The sequence below is a fragment of the Urocitellus parryii genome, chromosome 1, assembly GCF_045843805.1.
Source record: "Urocitellus parryii isolate mUroPar1 chromosome 1, mUroPar1.hap1, whole genome shotgun sequence".
In the NCBI taxonomy this organism is placed as follows: Eukaryota; Metazoa; Chordata; class Mammalia; order Rodentia; family Sciuridae; genus Urocitellus; species Urocitellus parryii.
In genome coordinates, this window is record NC_135531.1 from 198949295 (window position 1) to 198962109 (window position 12815).

Below are 12815 nucleotides of genomic sequence, written 5' to 3' on the forward strand. Positions count from 1 at the left end.
CCTCAAGAAATTCCATTTGATTAGATTTTGGGGTTTATCTATGGAAAAATTTCTTCACCATAGGTCTAAAGACGCATGAGCTTAAAGGATTTTCAAATTCTCCTAGTAACACATAATTTTAACAGATATGAAAGTGATGTCCAATCAGTTCCATATGTCTCTGCTGGATCTGTGTGACTATAGAGCCATAATTACCAAAGTCATTCTGTGGACATTGCTTTTTCTCTAAGCTCTTGAGTTTCTGTTTCTGTTTTCTGGAAACAGTGTCATCAAACCTTATATTTCTCACTGCCCAGTAAGAATATTATCTGACTCACAGCTTATTTTGAACACTTAACTAGATAATAGTTATAAACTTTCATTGTAATGAACTTACAATTGTTTGTTGGCTGTATAAGGTCCTTGCTTAACATGTGGATAGCCATCTTAAGTGACAGTTGCCATTTTAAGGAAGTAGTTTTGCTTTCCCACCCAGGGGCGTTTCTGAGAAAGGCTCAGCACTCACTCCCGCTTAACCGCCTCACTCACTCCCAACTCCTAACCGCCTGCATTAGGACCCGCCTAGCTCAGATTTCTGAGCCTATCACACAAAAGTTCCGGAACTCAAGCCTGTTTTGCCTCTATCCGCTATAGAGAGATGGCCTTTATATTGTCAGCGCTGGCAAATAAACTCTTGTGTGTATCTCTGCCTGATCTCTGTCTTTCATTTCTCCCTTACCAGTTTCTAGTTCCTCGCTTTCCCTTTAGGCTGCTTTTGGCTTATTTTATTTTTCTAATTACTAGCACCTACTGATTTCATGATAGGTCAGACACTACAATAGGCCATGGACTATTGTCTTTTTTTTTTCTTAGTACTGGGATTGTACTTGAGGCCTAGCAAGTACTAGGGAAGCACTCTACCACTGAGTTATACCCCCAATTCAAAATAGCTTTACAGTAGTCATTTAGATCTCTAAATGATACTATGTCACATAATAGTTATCCCCTACTTTAGAACCAGTGTTTGGAGAGCCTGAGTAACATGTCCATGGTTACTAATACTGGTGGAATCAGAATTTGAAGTCTTATCAATAGAACTACAGGGCCAACCTCTTTAATCTCTGTTCTACATAAACAATGACTTAATAAAAAAGGCATCCTATACCTAAGGGCTCTAGGCAACCAAGAAAGTGATGATCTGTCTAAACTGTAGCATCTAAGCCTCATAGAGGTGGCCCACTATTTCTTTCATTATCCTTTTTAAAAAAAAAAAATTTCCTTATATCCACAAATGGCCATTTATTGCTATGTGGCTTTTTCATCTTTGCAGGACTATATTACTAACTATATTTGTAAGCTATTCCAAGACAGGGAATATGTTTTATATTGTTTGGGGCACCTTGGTGACATGCAACATCACTCCACACACAGTGTAGGCTCTAAGAAAGTCATTGTTAAGTAAATAAACACACACACACAAAAAGGAACACTTAAAATCCCAGAGATGTTTTATAGGGGAAGGGAAGCAACCCTTTAATATTATTTATTTATTTATTTCTGCTAGGCACTGGGCATTTTTTTTCCAGTTCTATGTAGTACTAGGCATTAGGTAATACACCAGACATGCCCAAATACTTTCTTTAACTAAGCCTTTCAATAACTCTTTCAATAAGCCTTTCAAGATAGGCTATATGACTATTATCTATCATTACTGTTGTGACACCAAAGAAGTTAAGGGGACTGTCAAAGAAAAAAGAGTGTCAGGGCCAGACCACTGTGTCTGATTTCACTAGTATAAATACAGAGCATTTCCCTTGATCGTAAAGAGAGTACTGAACTGCTTACTATTTAAGTCATTTCTTGCCCAAATGCTGAGTATTCTCATAGAACCCTTTAATAAAGCCCTTGTATTCCCCTACTAAGCTGATTTAAGTATAACATCCTCACACTGGATCAGTGATTTGGGAAAATGTAAAATATTCCAAACTGATATTAATGTCCTTCCAGTTCACTTTGGGTGGGTACCCTTTACCTTCCAAGTACATTTTACCCAAGAGTCCTAAGAACTCCTTTTCATCCTTCTCAAACAGGTCTACTGTAGAGCTTTAGTGACATCTCATTGTCAACCAGGCTAAAATTGAACTGTCATTCCAACTGCCCAAATAAACATTCTTTCTATTCTTCTTTCATCCTGTATCTCATTTAATGTAGCACCACCCATTAATTTTCCCAGTCCACATATGCATTATTAACTGTCTCTTTCCCTCCAGATTTCACATGAAATTAATCATCAAATTTTACTGATTCTACCTCCTAACATCCTTACATTTTGTTCATTTTCCCCATTCCTGTTATTATGTCTAGTCAGTATTTTTATGCATTTATTTTGAATTAATAAAATGCATCTCTTAACAATCTCTTACAATTTTTTTTTGTCTTGTATCATATCCTTTTGTCGTCAGCTTTCTCACTGCTGTGACTAAAAGACCTGACAAGAGCAATTTTAGAGGAGGGAAACTTATTTGGGGACTCATGATTTCAGAGGTCTCAGTCCATAGACAGGCAGCTCCATTCCTCAGGGCTCAAGGTGAGGCTGAACAACTTGGCAGAGTGTATGGCAGAGGGAAGCAGCTCACATCATGGTGATCAAGCAGGAGAGAAAGAAACTCCACTCTCCAGAACAAATATATACTGAAAGCATTGCCCCAGTTCCCACCTCCTGCAGCCACACCCTACCACTGCAGTTAATCCCATCAGGGATTAACTCACTGATTAGGATAAGGCTATAACCTAATAATTTCTCCTTCAAAACTTCTTGCATTGTCTCACACATGAGTTTTTGGGGGACAACTCACATCTAAACCATAATACTCACTTATGACTTTTCTCCATTGCAGGTAAAATTATATTTTAAAAGGCAAGTGAATTCTGATTGTGTCCCTTTTTAAGGATGCCACTATTTCTAGACATTCCTGGAAAAAATACATACCTCACTCTGACGTCCTTTCAAGCTTCATAATTCACCATCCACCTTTTTCCAAAAACTGTGCTTCAGCAAGAATGAGTCATGTTTTCTTTTGCTTTGTGTATAGCCATGCTCTGCTTAAATGTTTCTCATGCTTGTTCCCTAGTTACTTCTTTCTCATTCTTCAAGTTTCAGCCAAGTCTTAACTTGATAATGAGGTGCTTATTGATGGGAATGATCTTTATTTGCTCTACCAGGGTTATATGAGTTATAGAAAGATTCTCATGGCAAAATTAAGGTCTCCTTTTATTGTGTTTATGTAATTTTGTACTTTTCTGTTTTTACTTCTGCCCATGTATTGGTCCCTATCTACCGAGTATTGGACAGAGATCAGGAACATTGTAACATGCATAAAATATTTGTTTCCTTGAAATATTAAACTAATTCATCATATTTATTATTCATTTAATGTAGAAAATCATAGATGGCTGAAACACAAAATTTTCATAGGTTCTTTATATATTAGAAGTTATATATGTAAGGCCAAATATGAGTACATAATAAATCATGCTAACTAAAAGTAGAATATTATGTTTGTATGAACTTGACTGGCATGAGAACTTAATAAGATTAATAAAATTGTGCAAAATGAATGCAGAAATGGTTCATAAAATTAATATTTATAAAATTCTTATATGATGTAATGCTACATGTTTTACTTCTAACTTTCTAGTTCCTTTTAGAACACAGCTTATTGTTCTATTGGATGAACTTTGGGGTCAATTTGATTAATTTAAGCAAGTGGAAAACTGAAATTTAGATTTAAAAAGGCAATGTTAAAGTCAAAGATAACAGAGAAAGAATTCTAAAACAGTGCCATTGGTGTGAGGGAATATAAATGCTCAGCCAGAATAAGAAGTTCAAATGTTTTAAGAAGCATGTGTCTGTCATGGTATGGTATTTGCATCTTTTCTAAAAAAAAAAAAAAAAAAAAAAAAACACAAAAATCATGTAGATTCACTGAATTATATATTGACCAGGTGAGTGTGAGTATTCTAAAATAGTCTTCAGGTGGGTAACAAGTTTCAATGTTGTTTTGGCTAGGTAAGCAATAGAGATTTTTAAATGTCTCCCCCACCACCTCTTTTTGGCTTTCTTGTGTTGTGTTTATCACACAACAAACTTTCACTCAATATTGGCGACACATTTTATTTACATGCCCTGAAACCTTCACAAATGACTCAGTTATAGATAAGTAATTCATGCTTTTTTATTCTTCAATTTTATTACCTAAACTTACCCTTCTAAGCATCATTTTATGTTTCTAGTTAAATATAAGTGAAAATTGATTGGAGTATTTCTCAATGGAATTTTATCTTTATTTCATCATAATTGCTTCATATTTGAATAATGACAGATGAACTGCCTCATTCAATTGCAGTTTTAAGGCTTTAAAGTCACAATAACAGCACAGGATTTAAATCCTCAAGCCATTATTATAGCAGAAAAGACATTGGGGAAAATGAAAACTTATGGTGCTATAATTTGCTAGGGGGAAAAAGAGACTGCAATGGCTAGAACATATTATTTCTTGGACAATTTCTAACTTAAGACATTATGACACAAGAGTGAGCTGGACAGTAACTTGGTGGTCCCACATTTCTAAATTACTTCTAGAACAATACTTCATAACTATTGAGCCCTAATTCACGCAGCAAGTAAATGACATGACAATTTTTTGGTTTCAGGATCAAACATTATCTCAGTGGCATTTGTAATTTTATTCAGCAACAATTCAGTCTTTTAAAAATAGAGAGTTCACCAGATCTTTGTCTTTTTTCTCTCACATTTACAATAGCTGAGTATTTCTTAATACTCTAAGGTATGCATTTCAAAGTTCCGTATTTGAGTTCAGTTTTAAGTAATGAATTAAACAATATGCAAAGACTAAAAGTAAAACACAGATTTTACATTTGCTATTTCATTACATAAAGCTGATATCTTTGTCGATGAATGATTTATATATATAGCACTTTCATTTCTATGGATCTGTATTTCTACCAAAGTGTCATCAAAAGTTTTCAAGACCACAATATACAGTGGCATGACATACAAAGTTAAAATAGAGTAAATGAAAACTAAGAATAACTCACAGCTCATAAAATTATATACACAGGGGGAATATTTATAAAGGATTGCAATGGAAAACATGTTCATGAAAACTACTTCCATCTGATATTAGAGAAATACTCCATTTTGGTACTCAGTTTGAACCCTTCTCTCTTATCACCCTTGGCTCTATTCCATAGCTCAGGGGTCCTCACTGTATCTTCAGTCAATTATCAAAGCATATTGAGAAAGTTGGTCAATAACTTAAAGAATGAACTTATCTGGAACAATATTCATTTTTATATATTACAAAAATTATATTGCATACCAATACTAAATTTTTGAGGATAAAATTTCCAGTTAAGATCAATTTCCAGAATAATAGCATAACATTATTCAACATTTCTCCTTTTAAGTATCATAGCCAACTACAAAGGAAGCATCCCATAGTTTGGCAAAGTACCTATTTCTCTAACTGCATAGAAGTTGCAGTCTTTGGCTGGTAGGATCTGTTTTAATTAAAACCTTGTTGTTTACATTTTAATGCCATTTAACTGTACTGATGCCCTATACCATTTGGTTTATAGAGAAAAAGTGAAATTAAGCACTCAACCTATGCACCCAGTCAACTTTTCCCTATATTGCAGAATTATTAAAAACTACCAAGGTCTTTTGGATCTTGAGAATCAAAAACAAAGCCAGCAGGGAAAAAATAAAGAAAACTATAACTTAAGAAAATTTTCATAATATGACAAAACTCATATACATAGATATTTAATTGACTATTCATTATTTTTCAGAAGATATTTTATGTTTCATTTCATCCTGTCTAATTATAAGAGTTTTAGATTCTTGCTTGAGTTGAGATCTTTTGGGTACATTTTATATTTGAATTTAATTTGGTCAAACTTTATGAAGTTTATTAACTCTAGATTATGTGTCTCTGTTTATTGTGATTTAAAATTCTAGTTGCCATTTTCTCTTTCTTAAGCTTATTTCTTTAAAAAAGATCATGCACTTAGAAGTTATTGATTGAATTTAGAGATGAGCAAGAAGGGAGGTGAAGTACCCTTTGGAAATATATAACAATTTGTTTGCTTTCTGTATCCAAATGCACCAGATGATATTTGATATTAGAGACCTGGAAAAATAATGTTCCATATCCCCACTCACCTCTTAAGACAACTCCTAACATTTGCAGAGCCTAAGATGGGATTACAAATAGGGACCCTTATAAAATACTACTGAACATTTATAAGTTGCAGAAGAAACATTTAAAATGATTAAATAAAACATTGCCTTACCTGGAATACACAATTCAAAACTAGCATTCTTATGCTCCTTGGAGTCTACCCCATCATAATGATGCAGGAAGGTTGAGCATTTGGCCTTGGCACTCAGTTTGAACCCTTCTCTCTTCCCACCCTTAGCTCTATTCCATAGCTCAGGGGTACTCATTTGAATACATGTCCAAGGTTTTTCCTACCCTTACCACCAAAACATCCTTCATTCTCATCAACCCTGAAACTTAGTGGTGGATATATCTGGCAATGTAGCCTGCCCTTGGAAAGGTGAATATGAGAAAGAGATTTTATAAGATATTCTGGAAGCAGCCACAGAAATCTTTGGGTAGGAAATTCCCAAATCTCAGTACCTGGAGTTGTCTGTAAAAGAAAAGACAGGGACTCCATCTGGGCACATTTTCATGCCCCAGTAGGCTCCTCCCTCTGAGAATAATAACAGGAACAAGAACAAAGCCCTCTATAATGTGAGACTCATCTCAAAGCAAGGACTCCCCTTGTCTGGGGTACATAAAAGGGTCAATTTTGGTGGGACTCAAATTGGTGCAACCAATTGGGAAAGGAATATGGAGTTCCTTAGAAAACTTGGAATGGAACCACCCATTTACCCAGCTATCTCATTCCTCAGTCTATACTCAAAGAACTTAAAATCAGCATACTATAGTAATTCAGCTACATCAGTGTTTATAGCAGCTCAATTGACAATTAGCTAATCTGTGGATCCAACCTAGATGCCCTTCAATAGATGAATGGATAAAGAAATTGTGGTATATCTTCACAATGGAATATTACTTAGCATTATAAGAGAATAAAATTAAGGCATTTTCAGGTAAATAGATGGAGTTGAGAATGTCATGTTAAATGAAGTAAGCCATCCCTAAAAAACAAAGGCCAAATTTTCTCTCTGATAAGTGGATGCTGATCCATAATGGCAGGGAGGATGGGAAAAATGGAGGAACTTTGGGCAAAGGGAAGGAAGGGGTGGGGAGGGGGTATGGGGGCAGGAAAGATGGTAGAATGAGATGGACATCATTACACTGGGTACGTGCGTGACTGCACATATGGTCTGACATCTGACACTACATCATGTACAACCAGAGAATTGAAAAGTTGTACTGCAATTGTGTACAATGAATCAAAATGCATTCTGTCATATATATCTAGGTAGAATAAATAAATTAATTATTAAAAAAGGCAATCTGAAGTCATTCATGTTCATGTGTCAGTAGCCAATGACAATAATCCTTTGGGTATGAAATATCCTCCCACTTCTGAAGTGAATTATGTCTCCAACTTTCCATTTTGAAGATTCACTTGTAATGTGGTTATTTGGAACTTGGAAGGTGAAAAATGGCAACTCCATTGCTAGATGGGTCAGCAAAACCCTATTTAGGTTACAATATAGTTGAAATTCTACTAAGAAGAAAATAAGAGATGACAGTAATCCTGCAACCCTAGTTAATTAAATTACAAATAGAAACATGAAAAGGAAGAAAACCCAGATATATGTCTTTTAAGTTTCCTTTTATTCTTCCTTTAATCTCTCCTTTTGTTGTTGTTATTGTTGTTATTCTGAATGAACCCGGGGCACTATACCAATGAACTACATCCCAAAGCCTTTCTTTCTTTCTTTTTTTTTAAATCTCAGAGAGGGTCTAGCTAAATTGCCAAGGCTGGACTCGAAAATATGATCCTTCTGCCTCTGTTTCTGGAGTCACTGGGATTACAAGTGTGTGCTTCAGTACTAACTGTTCATCATGAGTGTATTTGCTAACATCCTGGGAACATTCAAAACACAGTGTCTTTAACTGGAAGATCACTGTAATTCAAGGACAAAAATTAGGGAAGATTGGGCCTCTTATTGTTCTGTCCAAACCTGGAGAATAGCCTGCAGAGGGAGCCAACACCAAGCCTGAATGGGTGCAAAGCAATTGCTGCTGTGTATGGGAAATACATATTAATAATTAGTCAATGTCCACGCCTTACTAGTATTTATATTTTGACTATCATCCATATTTTTAGGGTCTTTTCATTGCCTTTGGAGCATATGGGAAAAGTAAATTATCTGAAAGTAATCAAGTAACCTTCAACAAGCTGTACACCAGAAAGAGGGAGATATGTGATATATATAGGTTCTTTTTTTGGCAGTGGTAGGTACTGGAGATTGAACTCACAGGCATTCCACCACTGAGTTGTTAGTGCCTTGCTTTTGCTGAGGCTGGCTTTGAACTTGTAATCCTCCAGCCTCAGCCTCCGCCTCCCTAGCCACTGAGATTACAGGTGTGTGCCACTGTGCCTGGCTGGGAGATATATTTTAAATAGAGTAGAACCTCTCAGTAAATTATAGTCAGATGTAAAAAGATTGTTATTGGTCTTCCGATATTCTGTTTTCCATCATTAAATGAGTTAATTTACTGCACAGGAAACCCAGACGCAGGAGAAAGAGTGAGTTTGCATTCCACTATTTTTTTCTAACTAAATATCTCGATATTTGGCTGGTATAACTAAACAAGCTTACAATTAACTATAAAGCCATTTTACTGAGAGATTTGTGAAATTACTGCCTATGTATGGCAAATCTCAGGCAGCCACAAAACCCAGAATGGTTCCCATCTATATTTAAACTGATCCAAACGAGTGCCACAAGGTGGCGCCAAACCATAGATAAAACCGACTCCCATTTGAATTCTTCAGGTAACTCTTTCAGACCTTCCAGGTGGCTAGAGGACAGAATAGTACATGTCATTCGTTAACCTCACAATAGTATTTCCCTAGCCTTATTATTGTTTGGATCCAATTTATCTTAGATTGTACTCGAAGAATAAATGAAACATGCAGAGGAATTGGTGAGAACAATTAGTTAAGATATAATAATTATGTTTTAAAAGTTGTCAAAGATACATAGCAAGTTTAGTTTCAGCAGCAGAACATCTACCAACTGTAAAGGAAGTCTGTGTGCAGTTTTCCCCTTGGAGAAGGGTTATGTTATGTTTTCCCACGTTGGTCACCATTTCTTACTCTGAGGGATTGCAATGTATCACCTACTATCTCAAGAAGTAGTTTCCTATTTGAAATGGAATAATGAAAGCACCTGAAATTAAAATGCCAGAATAATGTTTGTTTACATCATTTGATTTAAAAATAAAAAATGACACATGATTACATGAGCTCAAACTGGACCTTGGCTTAATCACAGCATTTCACCTTCTGTTGACTCCTTAAATTGTGTGTGTGTACGCATACATCTATACACACACACACATATACATATACATATGCTCATATATATAAACTCTAGAAACAAAGAACTATTTTTCATTAATTGTATGTTTTGCTTGTCTATAATAAAGGGTCTTGCTAGATTTTTTTTTGATCTGTAAAGTAAAAATATAATAATAATTGTATAAATTGTTTTAAATTAATGATTTCATTAATACATTAATACGATTTTTAACTCTTTATTTTGAACACTGGAAACAGTGATATCTAGTCATCAATTTCTTCTTCCTATGTAATTGATTCGATTTTAGTTTTGGCTGTAAGTAATGAGCCATGTCCCCCCCAAACAAACAAACAAACAAACTTTTTTTCCTGATCAGTAGTGTCCAAAAGATAATAACAAAATTGTTAAGTGAAACATTTTAGTGAGTATTTTTTTTGCTTATCCTCCTTTTGTACTGCAAGTAAATTAGATATGAATGCAGGGGTTAAGGCACCCACCTTGAGGCCATGAGAGCAAGGTTAAAAGAGTCCTAATTACCTAGACCCTTGATATTCTCAGCTATGCAAACAATACCAACAACTGCCTATTTCTTTATTTTTTATTAAATAAGAAAACAAACAATTCTGTGTTTAAGGCACTGGTATTTAGAATTTTTGTATATGTAATGAAATATAATATTAACCCATACAGAGAATAAATATCAATCATCTTTATATATGTCTTAAACATATAGATGTTCTAAAACTCAGCCTCAAATAGATACCCCAAATAAGGTTTCTTGAAATGATTTGAACTAATACTTGCATAGTTTTTTATCTATAAATGAATTCACAAACATTATCTCATTTGAGCATTGTAAAAATGCAATTAATTCAGTCACTATTTATTGAGCTTTTCTGTCCTCCAGACTGAACTAGTCATTGGAGATACACATTGTAAGCAGTATAAAAACTTACTTGACCTAATGAGGTACCCACTTTCAATAAAGTGAATGAATAATGGAAAATTAGATGAAAGAATTTAGTACCATGAAAAAGGTACACAATAACAATATAGAACTTGGGGCCATGGGATGCTACATAAAGTGAAGAGAGACTGCATTTGAAGCTGAGATGTGTTGGAGTTAACTATGGAAAAAGTGAAAGGTGGACATGAGGAGTGGGTGCAGAGCCTCTGATGTGGAGCAGGTGGCTAGAATAAAGACCTTCAGGAGGAAAAGCTTCACACATTTGAGGAAATGGAAAACCAGGTCCAGTGGACATAGTGTAATGAACAAAGGATAAAGTACCTAATATGTCATGAATGCTCAGAAATATCTGCTGGAAACAAATAAATATTATTATAACTATTGTGAAGTAATCATATCAGTATAATTAATGACAAATAATAATGACTAAGTGGAAGGATTAAAATACCATATGATTAAAAATACTTGATTTTTGAAGTTGTATCTGTAACATGTTACTGACAATACTTTCCTTATTATGAGCCAAAGTATAATAACTGAGTAACAATAGAAGAGTTCATTCATAATTCTGATAGATTATTAAACTTGTAATATTTTTCAAAGTTAAACTCACATCCTCAGTTTTAATTTTACTTCATGTTTTAGAGTGTTAACAAAACTTACCTGAATCCATAAATGGGATTGAAAAGCCTAAGATGATGTGAGACAAAGGCCATTTCCTATATTGTCTTCACTCTGCTATGTGCCTGGTCATGTTCCTCAGATACTAAATAAGTTTTAGTAAAGTTTATTGAAAAGAATGGGGAATCTTTTTGAAAAGTCAAGTAGTTATCCTCCTTCATTCTCAGAGAATCTACTTATAATTTATCAGCACATATGCACAGAATAATTTTTTTAAATTTATGTAATAAGATATTTAAGGTTAAAATATACAAAATTAGTCATCTAAAACAAACAGTGGTAACATGTCATTTTGGTAAGTATTTTTATTTGTAGCTTTTGAATTATCCTAATATTTTTAGATTACCTCAAAATATATATTTAAAAAGTAGCTACAACTACTACTATATATCATTACTTTGGAAGAAATAAAAATAATCTGCCCAATCTCCATGGATGTATGATGGGAAATGAATTAGGGTGTTGCAATTCATCACTTTTGAATATGATTCAGATGTGTGTCATTTCTTGCTTAAAACCTTCAAATTACTTAAGAAATCAGTAAAATGTACCACAGACCTTTTATTATGGGTATTCTTACATCTAATAGGTTAGAATATGCTGACATAAAATTGCCTTAAAATGTTTTTTTAAATGAAGGTTTTCTGTGTTTTTGTGCCCCCCAAAATTATGATTTAGTAGATCACTGACACTGGGGTTTTTACAAATATTTTTTAAAATTCTGTTCATTATTATATATGTGTTTTGACCAGATTTTTTTGGGAAAATGAGTAAATAAGAAAGAAGATGCTCAATCTTAGGTAACCAGTTAAGAGTCCACTATGGAAAGAAGACAGCAATGTTTCCCAAAGCCATAAAAACCATAGATGAGGTTTCCTTCATTGTATATAAGGAGAAGTGCAGTCTAAATAATCAAATATGTGGGAGAGAATGAATATGTAACCTAGCTAAAGAGTCACTACAAGTTTGGGGAAAAAAAACTGGAAACTATCCCCCCAGCTGTCTGCAGAAATAGATTATTTTTCCTAATTTCCTGATTTAGTTATAGTCATAGTGTACATAAAAACAGATTTGATTTTCCTGGAATCAAACATAAAATGAAAGCCAAGGCCTTATCACTGAAACAAGACAGCAGTTTTGCAGAGCTGTGTATATCCTTTGAACTCAGATGACATTGTCTCAGAGGAAAAGATGTTTGATGAGTTTTTTACACTTTGAAGCTCTTGCTAAGGAAAATGAGCTGGGAATCTCTTTTGGTAGAATTGAGGGGGGGTGGATAATTTCGTCTTCAAAAGATGAGTGGAAAAGTGTCATTTTCTATTTCCCTTAAGTATCATTCTTTCAAATACTTGTGTGACAAGAGGTTCAACAGGCTTAGATTTGGAGTTTTAGTTTTCCAGAAATGCATGGAGGACTTAAATGGTCCTGCACATCAAAAGGAAGAGAGAGAGAGAGAGAGAGAGAGAGAGAGAGAGAGAGAGAGAGAGAGAGAAAATCCCCTAGAAAGAAGGAAATTGTGCAGCAAACCCTTGAAAACTGTAGCTCATGAAATTGCTATAATCAATTCTATATCCTTCAATTTAAAAGGAA